Source organism: Hemitrygon akajei, chromosome 6 (assembly GCF_048418815.1).
Source record: "Hemitrygon akajei chromosome 6, sHemAka1.3, whole genome shotgun sequence".
NCBI lineage: Eukaryota > Metazoa > Chordata > Chondrichthyes > Myliobatiformes > Dasyatidae > Hemitrygon > Hemitrygon akajei.
In genome coordinates this window covers 172336777-172357215 of record NC_133129.1, presented here as the reverse complement: position 1 = coordinate 172357215, position 20439 = coordinate 172336777, and positions in this window count along the sequence as shown.

Sequence of the window (20439 nt, the reverse complement as noted above, 5' to 3'; positions counted from 1 at the left end):
TAAACAAAATTTCACAGGAGTCAAATGGGCAAATGAACTAAAGCATTGTCAGAGTGGTAGGTTTGTAGCAGCATCTCAATAGAGACAAGAGACACCAACAGATGAGTGAGTTTAAGGAGTGAATATTTAGGGCTGTGGCAGCTGAGAGCAGAACTACACGTGGTGGAGCAATTCCATCTCAGGCTGATTACAGTGCTTGACCAAAAGAGTGCAGATAGAAAAGTGTCAGAGAGGGTGCAGAGGAGATTTACCGGGATGCAACCCAGATTAGGGAGCATGTCTTATGAAGAAAGGATGAGTGAGCTAAGGAAAATGAGAGGCAACTTGACAGTGATGTATAAGATTATCAGAGGCATAGATAGAGTAGGCAGCCAGCTCCTTTTATCTAGGGCTGCAATGGCTAATACCAGATGACATCTTTTTAAGGTGAAGTTTAGAGGATATGTCAGAGGTAAGATTTTTTTTACACAGAGAGAGTTAAGTGCCTAGAATGCACTGGTGAGGGTGGTGCTAGAGGCCAATACATTAGATAATTACACGGGTGAAAGAAAAGTGGAAGGTTATTGGTTATGTAGGAGGAAGGGCTTAGATTAATCATGGTGTAGGTTTATATAGGTCATTGTGGACCAAAAGGTTTGTACTGTATGTGCTGTTCTATGTTCTTTATCTTGGAGGGATATGTGGCTGGAGGAGTCTGCAGAGATAGGGAGAGGTGGACTGAAAGAGGACTTTAAAACCTTTCGTTGGGTGATGACAAGGCTGATGAGTGAATGGGACTCAGAAAGACTTAGGACACGAGCAGGAGAACTTTGAATAACCTGAGGTTTATAGGGAACAGAGCAAGGCCTGGAATGCATTTGTACAGTTGCACTAAGAGGTATCAGAGACTGCTTGTGTGGGTTTCTCTGAAGTTTGATGTGGAGCACTTTAAACATGTTAGCAAATTCCATTCATATCAGGCACCCAGCTAATCTTAGTTTTGTCTATGATTCCTGCCTCAAGCATTTTCCCTCCATCTCCTCCTCACTCAACCTTCAACAAGAAAGTCACTGCAGCCAGAAAATCCCAAGCTCCTTTAAGCACCAACATCCTGCTACTTTGCACTTTCAAAAGTCTCCTCGCAACATATCTTTCAGGCATGAATGTGATTATATCTCTCCTGCTCATACTTGCAAATGTGTAGGATAACTTTATCAAAGTTCAAAGTGCATTTATTATCAAAATACACATACGTCATCATATACTATCCTGAGATTCATTTTCTTGCGGGCATTTGTAATAAATACTAAGAAACACAATAGAGTCAGTGAAAATCTGCACACTACAAAGTCAAACAACCAATGTACAAAAGACAACAAATTGAGCAAATGCAAAAAAAAATGAACAAATAATAATACCTAAACAGTATTGAGAACATGAGTTGTAGAATCCTTGAAAATGAGTCCATAGGTTGTGAAATCAATTCAGTGATGGGCAGAGTGAGTTATCCACTCTGGCTGATGGGGTAATTACACCTACTGAAGCTGGTGGTGTGGGACCTAAGGCCCCTGTACCTCCTCCCCAATGGGAGTGAGAAGAGAGCATGATACCATTTGTATCACACAGTACGTATGACCTGTGTGCCCTGACGCTGCAATTTAGTAGAGAGTTACTGTCTTCAATAAAAGATGTTCTATTTATTTGTTTATGCATACAACACACAAGGAAGCTGCAGACACATACCAGGTTTCAAATCTGAGGTCGTCATAACCCACACTTTTTATTAATTCGTAACATTTTCTTAATTATTATTGGTTTATTGTTGTCAGATGTAGTGAAAACTCTGCTTCACATACTGTTTCATACAAATCAAACTATTTTAACAGAGCATTGAGGTAGAGCAAGGTAAAACAATAGCAATGCAGAGCAACAGGGAAGGTATAGAGCAGATATACAATATGCTCAAGTGGTTTTAAAACTGAAAGTCAAAGAACTGCAGATGTTGTAATCTGAAATTTAAATAAAAAAGAAAATGCCAGAAACATTTTAGTTTCGCTCCTTTTGAAGCATCAGTCATTTACCCCATCCCCATTCTCATGAAATTCTGAATTAAAATCTGAGTCAGGTTTATCATCCCTGATCTTTGTCATAAACTTTGTTGTATTGTGGCAGTAGTACAGTTGTAAGACATAAGAAATCACTATAATATACAATAGGAAATATAAAAAGTAAATAATAAAGAGAGGAAAATTGTGAGGAAGTGTTTCTGGATTCATGGACCATTCAGAAATCTGATGGCAGAGGAAAGAAGCTGTTCCTAAAATGTGTCTTTAGTCTCCTGTACCTCCTCCCTGATGGCAATAATAAGAGGGCATGTCCTGGATGCTGAAGGCCCTTAATGATGGATGCTACCTTTCTGATGCCTCCTTGAGGCATCGCTGTTTGAAGGTATCCTTAATGGTGGAGAGACTAGTGCCCATGATGGACCTGTCTGAGTTTTACAACCACCTACAGCTTTTTTCCAATCCTGCGCATTGGGTGGCACTTTACCAGACAGGGAAGCAGCCAATCAGAATGCTTTCCAAGATACATCTGTAGAAATTTGCTAGAGTCTTCAGTGGCATACCAAATCTCCTCAAACCAAATCTGTCAAAGTACACTAAACAATTGCCCTCATGCAGGGTTTCAACCTGAAATGTCAACAGTTCCTTTTCCCTCATAGATACTGGTCAACCCACTGAGTTTCCCCAGCAGATTGTTTGTTGCTTTAAACCATGAATCCAACATTATTGTCCAGTGCCTTGATTCCAATCCTGTAAAGGGAGATATTGCAAGATCCGATTTGTGGATCCAGCTATATTTTTTATATATTTCACAATTTGTCTTGTCAGTCTCAGCACAAATGACAGTCTCAAGCACAAATAAAGTGCCGTGGACCAAGAAACCAGAAAATGTTGATGCTTTTACATGGAACTACGAGCAGTTAATGGCGGAAATACACAGCAGGAAAAGAGAGAAATGGAGTTACATCAGCTATTATGTTTCTCTCTTCAAACTTGTCATGGATTTGGAATCAGAGAGGGCATTCAACTGTTGATGCACCATCAATAACTCTCGGAGACGTGAGGCGAGAGATAGGCTTTTATTAGCTGGAAGAAAGCACTGGCTGCAGCAAGAGACCATCACACAACAGGAGCAGTCAGCAGTGGGGCATGTCCAGACAGGTATATGTAGTTCACCACACCTGTAAAAGACCTCTGCTGATCATTATGACTCAGACCGACATAAGCAACCAAGCTAGAAGGCTCCCCATTGGTAACGTCTTGGTAACAGAGGTTCATATGGCCAGGCCCTTTGGAGATACAGTATACAACCATGACTCTGCTTAGATGGGGCAAGTGAGAAAGAGGAAGAGATTTTTACAGCTTCTGGTATCCCATCTGAAGCAAAACTTTATCAGAAATTACTCTAAATATCCACTTCTTTGTGGTCAGCTCACGAGGCCAAGGTTTAACAGATTCATGAGAGGACTTCTATTGTTGTCAGCTCAGAGTACAGATTTATTTTTCACAAGAATTCATCCCAGCAAGCAGCACTGAATAAGTTACAGTTGAGGTGCAATGTACTCCAAATGAACGATTCACAAATTGACCAGTGGAACTATATCTTGGAGGTAAAGTGCAACACAGTATTTCTGGTATACTACACATATAGTGCTTCTGACATTTCATTCTGGATTATGCTGATCAGACCCTCCCCCTGAGGCCACATATTGTATGGTGGGAGACATTTTCTTTCTATTTATTGAGATGTAGCACAGGTCCTTTGGATCGTGCCACCCAGCAGTACCCCTATTTAATCCTAGTCCAATCACAGGACAATTTACAATAACCAACTAACCTACCAACTGGTACGTCTTTGGCTGGTGGGAGGAATCCAGAGCACCCAGAGGAAACCAGGCAGTCACGGGGAGAACGTAAAAACTCCTTACAGGCAGCAGCGGGAATTGAACCCAGGTCGCCTCCACTGTAAAGCGCTATGCTAACCATTACACTAATGAGGTGGGTTGGACGCGTGGACTGAAGGCTAGAGATTGGGATGAAGAAGCAGGGAAGATGGAATTCAGGAATGGGTGTAAGGTTGAGGACCGTTGTAGGGTCAGGGGGGCACAGATCTGGTGGGCTGGTGCCTCGGGAATTTTAAGGGATTGTTTTAGTGCAGAGGAGTGGGAAAAAGATGTGGGTAACCATTCTACTTCCCATCCAGGGGCTGCTTTCATGAAATTGACAGATCGTGGTCCGTTCTTTGGCAGACAACCGCAGAGCGACCTGATCACATCCCCTAACAATCGTCTGAAAAGAACAATGATATCACATGCATTCCTTTTACCTTGAGGGAGGAGAGGGGGAAGGAAGACTGCCGCTCAACAGGAAGTTCACAACTGGTGTGATTTAACCAGGGAATGCTTAGAATACTAGCTTACTCCAGATTCATCAAGTTTCAATCTCCTGGCAAGGAAACAAAAGTTAGCACCAGAGATCAGTTTCTCAGCAATTGTGTTCAGTAATATAAGGAACAAATACCAGAGTGTGCAGAGTAAGTTCATATTAAAGGCAATCCAAGAACAAAACAGAAACTTATTCTCAGATATGTTGGCTAAAGGATGAATACTTGCTTAACACAAGGGAAGAGCTTTTTATCAAAGATCTATGAAAACCGACAGAACCCATTTCATTTTACAGATGGGATTGTCTGACACTGCTACACTCCCTCGGGACTAATTTTAAAGTGAAACCTGCTTGAAAGACCCGGCAAATCTATCAGCGTCCGGGGAGACAGTAAGAGTGTGAGCATTTCAAGTAGATGACCTCTCCTCTCTCACTGGTCCCTAGAATTTCGCCTAAGTTTCTATAATCAGTCTCAAATTCATGGCCCTACTTAGCAGACCACAGATGATCCCTCTGCAAGAGCACGCAGCACTTCCGATCTTGGCACCATGTTAGCCTCGGTGACAGCTTCTGAGTGAAATTGCACCCGATGAGAAGAGGACAATTGAAAGGGGCTTTCCATCACTGGAACAGAACTAAAACTAAAGGCCACTGCAGGAGAGCTCCTTAAGATGATTAGCGTGGCGGTGCGAGTGTCTCTGCCTAAAGCCATAACTCCAGGACACTTGGCAGATCCCACATTTCAGGCAACAGGTCCCAGATTCTAACCTGAATCCCGCATAAAAACTGCCAATCACGCAAGCTCTTTTGGACTATGGACCATGCCACCTGAAAAGGGGGCACGCATCAAAGCTGGCAGCTTGTGGGTTCTCTGTGAGTGGAATAGTTAACGATTCAGCTTTCTTTTGGGGGTTTACAAGCCAGAGCTGGAGCACATTTAAAAAAAATAGGAACAACGTCATTGAAATTGTTCTTCAGATTTTGAGGGAAAAAAGATACTTTCCCACAGAGGAGGACTGCATCTCAGCCTCACCTGAAATACAGGAAGTGTCACTTTGATTGATTGTCATTGATAAGAATCCGTAGCAACCACCAGCCAAGGTGTGCTGGACCCCGTCCAAACCTGCATCAGACAGATGAAAGGAACAGAGATATTCTCACGTCAAGCACGGGTACTGAAGCCTTGCAGATAGTGGCTCTATTGTCTGCTGACACCATAAGCTGTGGGAAAATACTTGGTGCAAGAACATGAATAAAGTGTAATATCGCAGAGTTCATTATTTCCACTGGCAAAGCAGTGCAAATATCCTAAACTGCCTTCTTAATACATACCAATAATACAGGCTTCCCAACACTTTCATGCATCACCTATAGAACATCAAGTTGACAAGAGTGTTGCTGCTTTTCTCTCAATATTTCCTTACGATATAAGGAAGGAGGCCACTTGGCCCATCAACTGTATGACTGCTCTCATAACAATCCCATTAAACGCCATCCTCATTCTCTCTCACCAGCCCATTAACACAATTATAGGGAAAGGTTCAATAGGTTAAGTCTTTATTCCCTGGAGTGCAGGAGAATGAGGGGAGATTTGACAAATGTATAGAAAATTAGGAGGGGTATTGATAGGGTTAATGCAAGCAGGAGTTTTTCACTGAGGTCGGGTGAGACTGGAACTGGAGGTCATAGGTTAAGGATGAAAGGTGAAATGTTTAAGGAACGTGAGGGGGAATTTCTTCTCTCAGAGGGTAGTAAGAACGTGGAACAAGTTGCCAGCAGAAACGGCGATGCGTGCTCAATTTCAACCTTTAAGGGAAGTTTGGATATGCACATGGATGGGAGGGACGTGGAGGGCTATGGTCCAGGCGTAGGTTGATGGGACTGAATGATAGTTCAGTACAGACTGGATGGGCTGAATGGCCTGTTTATGAGCTGTGGTGCTCTATAACACCCCACTTGATTTTATTTCCACCTACTTACACAGCCAAGGGCAATCGGCAATAGCCAACTGAATTACCAGTAATCCTTCGGATGTGGGAGGAAACCAGAGAATCTGAGGGAATTCTGCACAGAGCTTCCAGAATCCTGGAAACTCCACCCAGTCAGCACTCAAGGGGAGAAATGAACATAGTCTGCTGGATAGAGCAGTGAGGAAACTGCCCGACCAGCAATGCCATTGTGAACCCTGTATTCCTACTCATTGTGCAGTAGATTCCTCATTCTTTGTAACACAGGGGCTGAAAAAGGAAACAACCCCTCCACAAAATAAAAGGCAAATATAAAAGAACAACTGACAAAACAGGTGGATGTGGGTTTGACTGCAACATTTAAGAGAAGTTCAGGTGGGGGGGAATTATGGGGAGCTATATTCTCTTGTGTATTTAATATTTCCTTAATATTTGAGTAAACTTGTAAATATGCTGTTGATTAAACATTCTTGCTTGCTTAAAATAATTCCTTATGGTTATATGTATGAATACATGGATTGCATATGTCATCATGCCTCCTTCTGAAACGTGCTTGCCTCACTTAAAGTAAAGACAAAGTCAAACTCACAACTCAGGCTCCCGTGTATTCCTTTGAATTAATTTAATGTGTTGAAGTTACAATCATTGTATGTTCCACATGGAAATTGATGGGACTAGGCAGAGCAACAGTTCAGCACTGACTAGATGGGCCAAAGGTCCTGTTTCTGTGCTGTAGTGCTCTGTGACTCTGTGACTCTATAAAACAAATCATCTGCATGATTTGCTGTGAACGGCCTGGCCTCTTATAGCCTACTTGTAGCAAGGATTAATTTCCATGCCTGGAAATATTAAAGGAAAAAAAATCCATGGATAAATGGCCAGAAATGCAAAATACTCACACTTAAATAGGTTGTTCGTAGTCTGTCTAGAGTTTTGGTCAAACCACAAAAGGTTCTGACTGGTTTACAAAGTGATGTGTGGTCTCTCCATCTACATCAGCCCTGTCCATCACCCAACTCCTGCTGCCTTGATAATTGCACAGAATGGCCGGACATCAGCCAAATGACAGATCCCACAGCAGAATGTTTATTTTCCAGAATAGTTTTATTCCCGTCCTCAGTCTCCAAGGAGTTGTATTTGTTTGTTGCTGGTCTGTTTAAAGAATTGTTTAATGACTTAAATCACATTTAGGAATAATGGTTTGTGGAAGTAATGACTGAAAGAAAAGGATCAAAGGTTCTGGGAAGGCAGATACAACTATTGGTTAAACATACAAAATTATTATGAGCAGGTCCTTCAAGTTCACCCCACACCGTAATAAGCAGAGATTAATGAGTAGTACAATTGTTGCCTCCCCTCTAGTCTCCAACCACCCACCCACCCACACACACACACACACAGAGACACACACATGCATATGTATACAGTATATATGTGTGTGCGTGTGTGTGCGTGTGCGCATGTGTGTGCCTGTGTGTGTGCATGTGTGTGTCTGTGTGTGTGCGTGTGCGTGTGTGCGTGCGTGTGTGTGTCTGTGTCTGTGTGTGTGCGTGTGCGCGTGTGTGTCTGTGTGTGTGTCTGTCTGTGTGTGTGTGCATGTGTGTGTCTGTGTCTGTGTGTGTGTGTGTATGTATGTGTGTGTCTGTGTCTGTGTGTGTGTGTGCGCGTGTGTGTGTCTGTGTCTGTGTGCGTGTGTGCATGTGCGCGTGTGTGTGTCTGTGTCTGTGTGTGTCTCTGTCTGTCTGTGTGTGTGTGAGTGCATGTATGTGTCTGTGTCTGTGTGTGTGTCTGTGTGTGTGTGTGTGCGTGTGTGTGTCTGTGTCTGTGTCTCTGTCTGTGTCTGTGTGTGTGTGTGTGTGTGTGTGTGTGTGTGTGTGTGTGTGTGTATGTATGTGTAAACTTATCACAAGATAAGGAAGCAAGCTAAAAACCAACCAGGGTAAGTATAATGCAATGTTCCTCTTTCCCTCTTCTTCTAGCAATCAAGGGTAGCCAGAGTCGGTCAGGAGACGATATTAAGGCACTATCCTCTATATAACAAAATACATGGCCAAGAAAGTTATCATGTCCACCATGAGGGCAATGCAGAGAGACAGCATCTTCAGCACAGTCTGGCAACGTATATCAAAGCTCACTAATCCCTCTGCAAGCCTGCACTTCACTTCCCAACTCTTCACCATCTGCTTTCTTGTCATCCTCAGCTGGCAGCCCTTTCATGACCACAAGGCTTTGTTTGGGATAAGCCCTCTCTCAAGTCGCAAGCTGAACACGAGAGAGTGAGTGTGGTAAGAGAGACACGGATAATATTTTTCTCATAAGCAAAATGATTCCAGCATTTCTTCTGTCAGAATAATATTTATGATAGCTTCTTCTACATTTCCTGCTTTACAATAGTCATGCCATTCCACAAGGCTGTGAAGTACTTTGCAAGGACATGAACCTCCCAGAAATGTGCAGCCTGGTAGGTAAATGTGTGGCCATTAATTGCCCCTCATATGTGTCTGAGTGGTAGAACTATTTATTTATTTATTGAGATACAGCGTGAAATAGACCCTTCCAGCCTTTCAAGCCTTGATTTAACCCTAGCTTAATCACAGGACAACTTACAATGACCAGTTAACCTACCAACAGGCATGTCTTTAGACCATGGGGGGAAACCGGAGCACCCGGAGGAAATCCACTCAGCCACGGGGGGAGCATAGAAATTCCTTACAGTCAGCGGCGGGAATTGAACCCTGGTCACTGTCACTGTAAAGCGTTGTGCTAACCACTGAACTATGTGCCATCCCAATCTGTAGAAGTTGGTGGGAATGAGGGGAGAATAAAAGGATAAGCCACTTGTTTATAGTACAGACCAGATGGACCAAATGGCCTGTTTCCATGTGACTCCACGATCCTAAAAGCAATGCATAAATGCTAATTTTTCTTAATTCATTTGATGCCGTTATGACAGAAAATTCATAGTCAAAGTCGAAGTACATTTATTATCAAAGTATGAAGCCTTGAAATTCATCTTCTTACAGGCAGCCATGAAAGCAAAGAAACCCAACAGAACCCGTTTAAAAAAAAAGACCTTCAAACACCCGATGTGCAGAAAAGACAAATTAAGTAAGCAAGTAACATGCAGAACTGAAGTCTGCCAAAGTGAGTCCATGGCCCCGAAGCCAGTCATCACTGGAGCGGGTCCAGGAGCCTGTTAGTTGCAGGCCACAGCCTCAGTTCAGCGCGGAGGTGAGTAAACCTCACAGAGCAGCAAGCTGAACTGGCCCGTCCCTTGCCTTCAGCCCCAACACCCTGACCTTTTCGATCTGGCCTGTTGTTTAACTTAACCAAACCTCGGGTCATTCTTCGCTTTCGGACCCAGGCCCTGTCCCTTCAATACTCTCTCAGGCCTGGTCCCACTGCCTCAGCTTTAAGTACATTTCACGTAATTTGTAATAAAAAGATCTGCAAGGAATAGGTGAAATACCACAGTCCAACTGAAATGAATGTTCTGTGGTAACATGACCAAACTATCCTTTGCACTGTTAGGGGCAAAAAGAATTTGAACACATTCTGATACATCTGTCTATTCAGGATCTACGTACTACTTTATACAACAATATACAAAAGTAGACATTAAATGAAGGCCACCGCATCTGTTGCAATGACAATCTAGTGCTCAGCATCAGCAAGACCAAGGAGTTGATTGTAGGCTTCAGGAAGGGGAAGTAGGGAGAAAAGTCCTCATTGAGGAGTCAGTGGTGGAAGGGGTGAGCAGTTTCAAGTTTCTGGGCATCAATATCTCAGAGAATCTATCCTGGGCCCGACTTATCAATACAGTCAAAAAGAAGGACTGGCAGTGGCTACATTTTGTTATGAGTTTAAGGAGATTTGGTATCTCATCAAAGACCACAAGACATAGAAGCCAGAATTAGACTTCCCTTCCTTCTTAAAGAGTGGAGTGACATTTGTAATTTTCCAGCTCTCTGGAATCATTCCAGAATCTAGTTATTAATGAAAGCTCACTGCTGATGCCTTTCACAATCTCTTCAGCTGTTTCTTTCAGAACCATGAGTTGAAGTCCATGTGGTCCAAAGTGACTAAACTTCCATCAGAGATTTCAGTTTCCCCAGCACCTTCTCCTTAGTAATAGGAACTTCTGCCCCCTCACACTCTTGAATTTATGACATACTGCTTGCATCTTCCCCAGTGAAAACTAACACAAAATACTTACTAAGCGTGTCTTCCTTTTCTTTGCCCCCATTATTACCTTGCCATTGTCATTCCCAGCCGTCTGAGATCTACACTTGCCTCTCTTTTACTCTTTATATAGCTGATAAAACTTTCGATATCCTCTTCTGTATTATTGGCTAGATTACCTTCATATTTCATCATTTTCTCTCCTGATGGCTTCCCAATCCTCTATCTAAGCAGCACACACAAAATGCTGGAGGAACTCAGCAGGTCAGGTAGCATCTATGGAAAAGAGTAAACAGTTGACATTTCGGGCCGAGACCCTTCATCAGGACCGGAGAGAAAAAGATAAAAAATCAGAGCAAGAAGGTGGGGGAAGGGGTGTGGGGTGAAAGAAATACAAGGTAGTAGGTGGCAGGTGAAACCAGGAGGGTGGAGGGGTGAAGTAAAGAGATGGGAAGTTGATTGGTGAAGAGATAAAGGGCTGGAGAAGGGAGACTCTGATAGGAAAGGACAGAAGGCTGTGGAAGAAAGAAAAGAAGGAGGAGCACCAAAGGGAGGTTGAGGGCAATGTTGATGGTGGAAGAAGGGAAGCCCCTTTCTTTGAAAAACGAGGACATCTCCTTAATTCTGGAATGAAAAGCCTCATCCTGAGAGCAAATACAGTGGAGATTGAGGAATAGAAAGAAGTTTGTGATTGTCCAATCCTCTACCTCCCACTAATTATTGCTACTTGACAGATAGACCTCAGTATGTGCGGTTGGGATACTGTAGGTCTGACATGGTGGTCAGCAGCACAGGGGCGCCGCAGGGAACCGTACTCTCTCCAGTCCTGTTCACCCTGTACACATCAGACTTCCAATATAACTCAGAGTCCTGCCATGTGCAGAAGTTCGCTGATGACACGGCCATAGTGGGGTGTGTCAGGAATGGACAGGAGGAGGAGTATAGGAAACTGATACAGGACTTTGTGATATGGTGCAACTCAAACTACCTGCGTCTCAATATCACCAAGACCAAGGAGATGGTGGTGGACTTTAGGAGATCTAGGCCTCATATGGAGCCAGTGATCATTAATGGAGAATGTGTGGAGCAGGTTAAGACCTACAAGTATCTGGGAGTACAGTTAGACGAGAAGCTTGACTGGACTGCCAACACAGATGCCTTGTGCAGGAAGGCACAGAGTCGAATGTACTTCCTAAGAAGGTTGGCGTCATTCAATGTCTGTAGTGAGATGCTGAAGATGTTCTATAGGTCAGTTGTGGAGAGCGCCCTCTTCTTTGTGGTGGCGTGTTGGGGAGGAAGCATTAAGAAGAGGGACGCCTCACGTCTTAATAAGCTGGTAAGGAAGGCGGGCTCTGTCGTGGGCAAAGTACTGGAGAGTTTAACATCGGTAGCTGAGCGAAGGGCGCTGAGTAGGCTACGGTCAATTATGGATAACTCTGAACATCCTCTACATAGCACCATCCAGAGACAGAGAAGCAGTTTCAGTGACAGGTTACTATCGATGCAATGCTCCTCAGACAGGATGAAGAGGTCAATACTCCCCAATGCCATTAGGCTTTACAATTCTACCGCCAGGACTTAAGAACTTTTTAAAAGCTATTATTAATGCTTTTTGAGATGGTGATTTAGATGCATATCATATTTTTTTACTGAGTTAAGTATTGTATGTAATTAGTTTTGCTACAACAAGTGTATGGGACATTGGAAAAAAAGTTGAATTTCCCCATGGGGATGAATAAAGTATCTATCTATCTATCTATCTATCTATATTATATGCCCTCTCTTTCCTTTTATCCAGTTTTTGACTTCCCTTGTCAGCCACCATTACCTCATCTTCCCTTTCGAATCTTTAGGAAGTATCTACCTAGCACATTCTGAACTGCACCCACAAACTCCATCCATTGATGTTCTGCCGTCTATCAATCCTCTTCCAATTAACTTTGACCAGCTCCTCTCCCATGCCTCTGTAATTCCCTTTACTCCACAGATACATCTGATTTTATCTCAAGCTGCAGGGTGAATTCTAGCATACTGTGATCACAAACTCCTCAGGTTCCTTTACTTTAAGCTCCTAAATCAGACCTGATTCATTACACAACACCCAATCCAGAATTACCTTTCCTCTAGTGGGCTCAACCACAAACTGCTCCAAAAATCCATCTCATAGGCATTCTACAAATTCTCTCACTTGGGATCCAGCTCCAAACTGATTTTCCCCAATCTGCCTGCATGTTGAAATCCCCCATTACTATTGCAATATTGCCCTTTTTACATGCCTTTTCTATCTCCCATTGTAACTTATATCCCACATCCTGGCTACTGTTTGGAGGCCTGTATATAACTCCCATCAGGGTCTTTTTACCCTTGCAGTTTCTTAACTCTACCCACAAGAATCCTACATCACCTCTTTCTAACGATTTTATTTCATGTATTACCAACAGAGCCACACCAGCCCCTCTGCTTACTTGTCTATCCTTCCGATACAATGTGTACCCTTGGATGCTAAACTCCTAAGTATGACCTCCTTTCAGCCATGACTGACTGCTGCCCACAATGTCATGCCTGCCCATCTCTACCTTGCACTATAAGATCACCTACATTATTCTGTATACTGCGTGCATTCAAATATAACACCTTCAGTGCTGTGTTCATCACCCCTCTTTGATTTTGCCTCCCGTTACACTTCAATTTATCCCACTGACTGCAATTTTGCTTTATCGTCTGCCTGTCCTTCCTCAAGCAAATTTCTACAGATGTGCCATGGATTGGTTGCATCACCGCCTGCTATGCAGTCTCCGATGGACAGGTTCAAGAGAGGCTGCAGAAAGCTGAAGACTCAGCCAGCTGCATCACGGGCTCGAGCCTCCCCTCCATTGAGGACATCTTCAAAAGATGGTGCATCTAGGAGGCAGCATCCACCACTAAGACCATCAGCACCCGGAACATGCCCTCTTCTCATTACTACCATCAGGGAGGAGGCACAGCAGCCTGAAGACCCCCACACTCAGCAGCTTCTTCCCCTCTGCCATTAGCTTCCTGAACGGTTCATGAACCCATGAACACTATCTCACTTTTGCACTACCTATTTATTTATTTGTTGTAACTTGAGAAACTTTTTCTGCCTTGCACCACAGAGCTGCCACAAAACAACAAATTTAATGACTTACAGCATGTCAGTGATAATAAACCTGATTCAGATTCTGATCCAGATAGAGCTGGTTGGAAACAAGAGTCAGATGCAAGGACTGCCAGTTTGGGATAAAAGCATTGACTGAGGTCACCAAAGTCAATGTGAATTCAACTCACTCTGATCCTTTTTGCTTTGAACTTGCCCATGCTCAGGTAACTATTTCAGATCAATAGAAACACACCCTTTGCAGTGTGCTGTGTCCAGATGGTAAATGCTGTAAGTATACTCCGTGTGCACTTAATTAGATACCCCTTCTTCTTAAAGTAAATATCTAAACAGCCAATCATGTGGCAGCAACTCAATGCATAAAAGCATGCAGACATGGTCTAGAGGTTCAGTTGTTCAGATCAAACATCAGAATGGGGAAGAAATGTGATCTAAATGACTTTATTTATTTATTTATTTGGTGTTACAGCGCAGTTTCTTCCCACAGTGCAAGGACGTACCGCGTAGATTAATTGGTCGTTGTAAATTGTCCTGTGATTAGGTTAGGGTTAATTGGGTTTGTCAGTACAAGATACACCATCTTGTACTGACAAACCCAATTAACCCTAACCTAATCACAGAACAATTTACAACGACCAATTAACCTACGCGGTACGTCCTTGGACGGTGGGAGGAACCGGAGCACAGGCATGCGGAGGATGGATGGAGGCTCCTTAAAGAACGGCACCAGAACTGAACGCCAAGCTCCAGGACACCCTGAGCTGCCTGAACCGCGACTTTGGAATGATTGTCGGTGTCAGATAGGGTGGTTTGAATATCTCAGGAACTATCGAATCCTGGGAATTTCACGCACAATGGCCTCTAGAGTTTTACAGAGAACGCTGCGGGAAAAGGGGTAAAAAAAAACATCCAACGAGCAGCAGTTCCGTGTGCAAAAACATTCTGTTAATGAGGGAGATCAGAGGAGAACGGCCAGGCTGGTTCAAGCTGACAAGAAGGTGACAGTAACTCTAATAAAACCTCACATTGTTACAGTGGTGCGCAGAGATTCTCTCTATGCACAACACACAAAGCTTTGAAATGGGTGGGTTACAGCAGCAGAAAGCCACACAGGGTTCTACTCGTGTACCTAATAAAATGGCCACTGAGTGTCTAGCTGGACAGGGATGCAGGAGCATCAGATTCTTCCTCCTGTTGGTCGGTAACTTGGTACATGAACAAGACGATTCAACAGACCATCCTAAGCTATAATGGAAGATTTGTTACAAAATGTTTAATTAAAAATGTTGCACCAAATCTACACGTAAACGAGAGAGGGAAGTCGAAGCTATTGCTATAGTCTGCTTCAGACCCGGGCATCAGTTAGTTAAGGTTAAGCTGATGGCATAGTAGATGGGAAATCTCCCGCTGTGGATAGAATGTGGGATGGGATGTACAGTATATACTCTGATCGATCTGGTATCTGACCCTCAGATGAATTTACTCATCTTCCTGCTGCTGTCTGTGAGGAGCTTGTATATCCTCCCCATGACCATGTGAGTTTCCTCCGGGTCTCACATCCCAAAGACATCGGGGTTAGTTGGGTTAATTGGACACATGGGTATATCGGGTGTCGTGGGCTCAATGGGCCAGAAGGGCCCGCTACTGTTCTGCATCTCTAAATAAATAAAAATTTAGAAACAGAAAATACCAGGAGTTCTCAGCACACTGGGCAACATCTGCAGAAAGAGAAAAAACAATCAACATCTGAGGTCCAAGGCATTTTATCAGAACTGTTCTGACAGAGAGTCTCAGACCTTTATATTTCTCACTGCCTCAGTCAAGCAGCCAGCGTAATCAAAGACCCCACCCACTCCAGACATCCTCCACCCTCCCATCGGGCAGAAGATACAAAAGCCTGAAAGTACCTTCTAGGCACTGTTATCACTCTGCTGAACAGACCTCTTGTATGGTAAAATGGACTCGTGGCCTCACAGACTACCTTGCTATAATCGTGCACTTTATCATTTACCTGCACTGAATCTTTTCACTAGCTTTTACACTTAATTCTGCATTATTCTAGTCTTACCCTTTCTAGCTCGATGCACTGTGTAAATCATTTGATCTGTAGGAACAGTTCGCAAGACAGGCATTTCACTGTATCTTGCTACATGTGATAATAATAAACCCATTCCAATATCAAAAACAAAACCAAAAGTTGTAGTGCAAAGGAAATATGTAGTGAATGGGGGCTACCATGGACCAACTGAACTCCAATGTGAAAAGTCGTAGGTAACATTAAATCAATTGTTCACGTCCTATGAATCTGGGCCTCTTCATACAGCATGCACATGCTCAGCTCTTTCTCTTCAGTCCATCATTAGCTGAACAGCTCACAGGCAAAGATGAACATTTGCCAAAATTCACTCTTCCCATTTCCCTCTTCTCTGCCAAAACTGCTTAGCACAATGTTCGTCTGTCTTCACTCACTTATTGACTCTTTTTGATCTTTGAAATAATTGAAACCCCCTGCTTCTACAATACTTTACAGGACAATCTAATGTTTTCTTATCCAAAGAAGGGCAGTCACTTTGGTAGAACAGAAGTCACTTTTTATACTACATACTCCTGAGTGGCAGGGTGCAGATAAGTCTCTACCTGAGAGATTTAAGGCACTCCTTCCTGTTGCTAACCTGCAGGTCACCCTTGGGCAAGGTGTAGCACCTATTTAGCCACCCCTCCCCCAATAATGATCACCCGTCTTGTAAAGACACTGCCCAGAAGAAGGCAATGGCAAAGCACTTCTGTAGAAAAATTTGCCCAGAAAAAAAGACCATGATCGCCCACATCATATGTCACGGCACATAACGATGATGATGATGACTGCTATAAGAAGCAACTTGGGAAATGGCCAAATACCTTTTAAGGACAGACGCTGAAATCTAGAGTAACAGACACAAAATGCTGAAGGAGCTAACCAGGTCAGGCAACATTGATGAAGAGGAATAAAGATTCAACATTTCAGACTGAGAACCTTTGTCAGACTCTTTATCCTTTAAAGGCAGTGACTTACATAATTCAATTCTTGCTCTTCATTAAATATCAGCTTATCCCCTCAATGTGTCCTGGACAGAATAATACAACAAGGTTCCTGGTAGTGGGGGGTGATTTGTCCTCTCGACCGCTAGACTAAAAAAACTTTTGATCAATGGAAGACTGAAATTATCGGCTACGATAGATCTGCCTAAGGAACTGATATGAATTATGGGTATGCCCTTTCCCAAACCCGCCCCCCTCCCACAGATGCTGCCTGACTCACTGAATTCCTCCAGGAAATAGTTTGTACTCTAGACCAGTATCTGCAGTCTCTTGTATCTACAATTTAAATGCCTGTTTTTTTTAAATCAAAGGTACTGAACAAATGGCAATGCTGTGTGCTGTGTCGGTGGTTATGAGCTACCTGAACACTTTTGCTTCTGATCTCTTGTATGAACCTGATCTTAGCTGTTCCACTGTTGGTGGCCGTGCGTTCCCGGAATTCTCTGGAATCCTCTCTTCCCTATCTCTTGTTCCTTTTGTAAGCCCTACCTATCAACGCCTTTTTTTAACTGGTTTGTTTCCAGATTCCCGTTGATAACATTCCTGTGAGTCACCTTATCATTTATTACAACATCAAATGCACTATATCAGGTCCACATTGGGATGAAGCTGTATAAGGGTTGAAGTAATCAGTGATCAAGAGTTCAAATCCTACCACAGAAGGAGGGAATTTCAGTTCGGATATTTAAATGGAGACTTTTTTTAAACATCTCTACTATTTGTCACAGAAACCATGAAAATATTGGATTATCATTATGGCCCTTACTTACTTACTTACTTACTGCCCCTTATGCGGCTGACATTTAAGGCAGCAATGAAGGTTCTCCATCACTGGTGGTGTTCAAGCCTTCCTTCACCATGTCAGTAGCTTCCTCTGCAGTCTCTCTGCTGTCAGACCCGTAGGTCCTGGGTGGAGACTCAGGAATACCATTGCATTCAGACGTAGAAGGATTCCTCATTGCTGTTTCCATAACAGTTTCATTTTACCAGTCAGGGTTGTTAGCTGTGAGCAGAACCCTTGAACCTGGAGGACCGGTGGACCACTCTTAGTCTGGCTTCTACCCTTTGACCTGTTTGGCATGGGTGACCCTACCAAGAGCCAAAGCATAAAGACCAGGCAACTTAGCTCGCTGGGTCACTGAGGCACGCAAGCCTTCAAACCACAACAGGGTTGTGGCCCTCCTGAAGGATCATTATAACTCATTTGTTCACTTATGTAGATGGGCATGCTGGAATCCAGAACAGAAAAAAACAAAATGCTGGAGGAACTCAGTGGATCAAGCAGCATCTGTGGCAGGAAATGGATCGACAATCCTTCGAGTTGAGAACTTCCATCTGGGCTGACAATTCGTCTGGTGTAAACCTCACTGAAGTATTTCAGCAAAAAAAAGTCTGCCACCCTTACCCACTCTGGCCTCTCTGTGACTCCAGACCACCAAGTGTGTGACCCTTAAGATCTTGCAAGTTCATGGGAAACAAACAATGGGCAATAATGGTGTTGTCACTGACTACGGCAATCTGTGATGAATAATTCAAAACCTTGTTCTTAAAACCTTAAGACATAGGAGCAGAATTAAGTCATTTGGCCCATCAAGTCTGATTCGCTATTACATCACAGTTGATTTATTAACCCTCTCAAACCCTCTTTCCTACCTTCTCCCACAGCCTTTGACACCTTTACAAATCAAAAACCTATCAACATCAGATTTAAATATACCCAATGACTTGGCCTCCACAGCCATCTGTGGCAATGAATTCCACAGATTCCATTCTCCGGATAAAAAATTTCCTCCTCATCTCCGTTATAAAGGACCATCTTTTTATTCTCTGGTCCTAGACATTCCACGTCCACTCTATCTAGGCCTTTCAATATTCCGCACATTTCTATGAGATCCTCCTTTGCTCTTCTAAACTCTAGCAAGTACAGACCCAGAGCCCTCATACATTAAACCTTTCAATCCCAGAATCAATCTCGTGAAGCTTCTCTGGACCCTTTCCAATCTTCGATCCTTTCTTAGATAAGAGGCCCAAAACTGCTCACAATGCTCCAAGTGCAGTCCGACCAATGCCTTATAAAGCCACAGCATTACATCCTTACTTTTATATTCTAGACCTTTTGAAATGAATGCTAACATTGCATTTGCCCTCCTTACCACCGACTCAACCTGCAAGTTAACCTTTGGGGAACCCTGCTCAAGGATTTGCACATCACATTTCTGAATTTGTTCCCCATTTATAAAATAGTCTATGCCTTTATTTTTTCTATCAAAGTTCTAATTATAAATGAAAGTTTCAAGATATTGTTTGAACAGAGTGCATGGGTCATATAAGTGATTTCACATAAGATTATTTGAAGACAGAAATGAAAAGAGGTTAATTCAACCAAAGGCAGTGAATCTTTAGAATCCTTGACCAAGGGGACTTCGAAGGTTGTCATGGGGAATATTTAAGACACAGGTCAATAGCTTTTAGAATCAAGTGTTACAGGAGCATTACGTTCCACACCACCAGGTTCGGGAACAATTATTATCCTTTAGCCATCAGGCCCCTGAACCAGCATGTTCAACTTCACTCATCTCAACACAACCTACAGACTCACTTTCAAGGACTCTACAACTTTTGTTCTCAAAATTTTAATTAATTAATTATTACATTATTGTTATTTTGCATTTGCAGTTTGTCTTGTTTTGCTCATTGGTTGTTTGTGTGTCTTTCTTTATGTGCAGTTTTTCATTGAATCTGTTGTATTTCTTTGTTCTACAGTGAATGCCCGCAAGAAAATGAATCTCAGGGTAATATATGGTGACATATACATACTTCAATGATAAATTTAACTTTGAAAGGAACACTAAGGTAAACAAGAAACAGCTATAATCTCATCAAATCATAAATTAATAACCAGCTCCTGCTCCTATTTCATGTTCTGAATATTGAGGCATCTAGGAGCTCCTCAAGTTATGGAAGAGCTGATAAATGGAAATCTAACTTGACACAAATCCTCCTATAAATGGGCAGCTACAGAAAATGGATGACAGTGTGATGCAGCCCTGAGTGAAAACAGAGTAGTAGATCAGGAAGGGAGGCTCAAAATATTTTGGGCAATGGGTCTTTACTTTGGTTTGGGCAACTTGTTTCTGACTTATGGAGAAATTGGTTCCAAGAGAGCTCTCGGGAACGGAGTGTTTACATAATGTGGGGACTTCTTTTCTGCTGGTTATAATGGGAACATGGCTTCTTCCTTTATTACCACCCCCAAGACACTGACCATACTGAGGGTTTATGCCATGCTCTTAAAAAGGAACTATATACAGGACTTTTATGAAATAACACTGCACATCAACATCAGTTTGACAACACAGGTGAAGATTTGGTACATAAGCAATTCTGGTCGCCTACACATGCAATTGCTCCATTTCCTTTCTCCAGATGTGAGTGGAGAATTGAGTTCAAGTGTCGTGAGTTACTGTCTACAGAACCCTGGTTAGACCTCACTTGGAATATTGTTTACAGTTCTGCTCACCTCATTATAGGAAGGATGTGGAAGCTTTAGAGAGGGTGCAGAGGAGATTTGCCAGGATGCTGCATGAATAAAAAGCATATTTTACGAGGTTAGGTTGAACGAGCTAGGGTTTTTGGCTTTGTAGTGAAG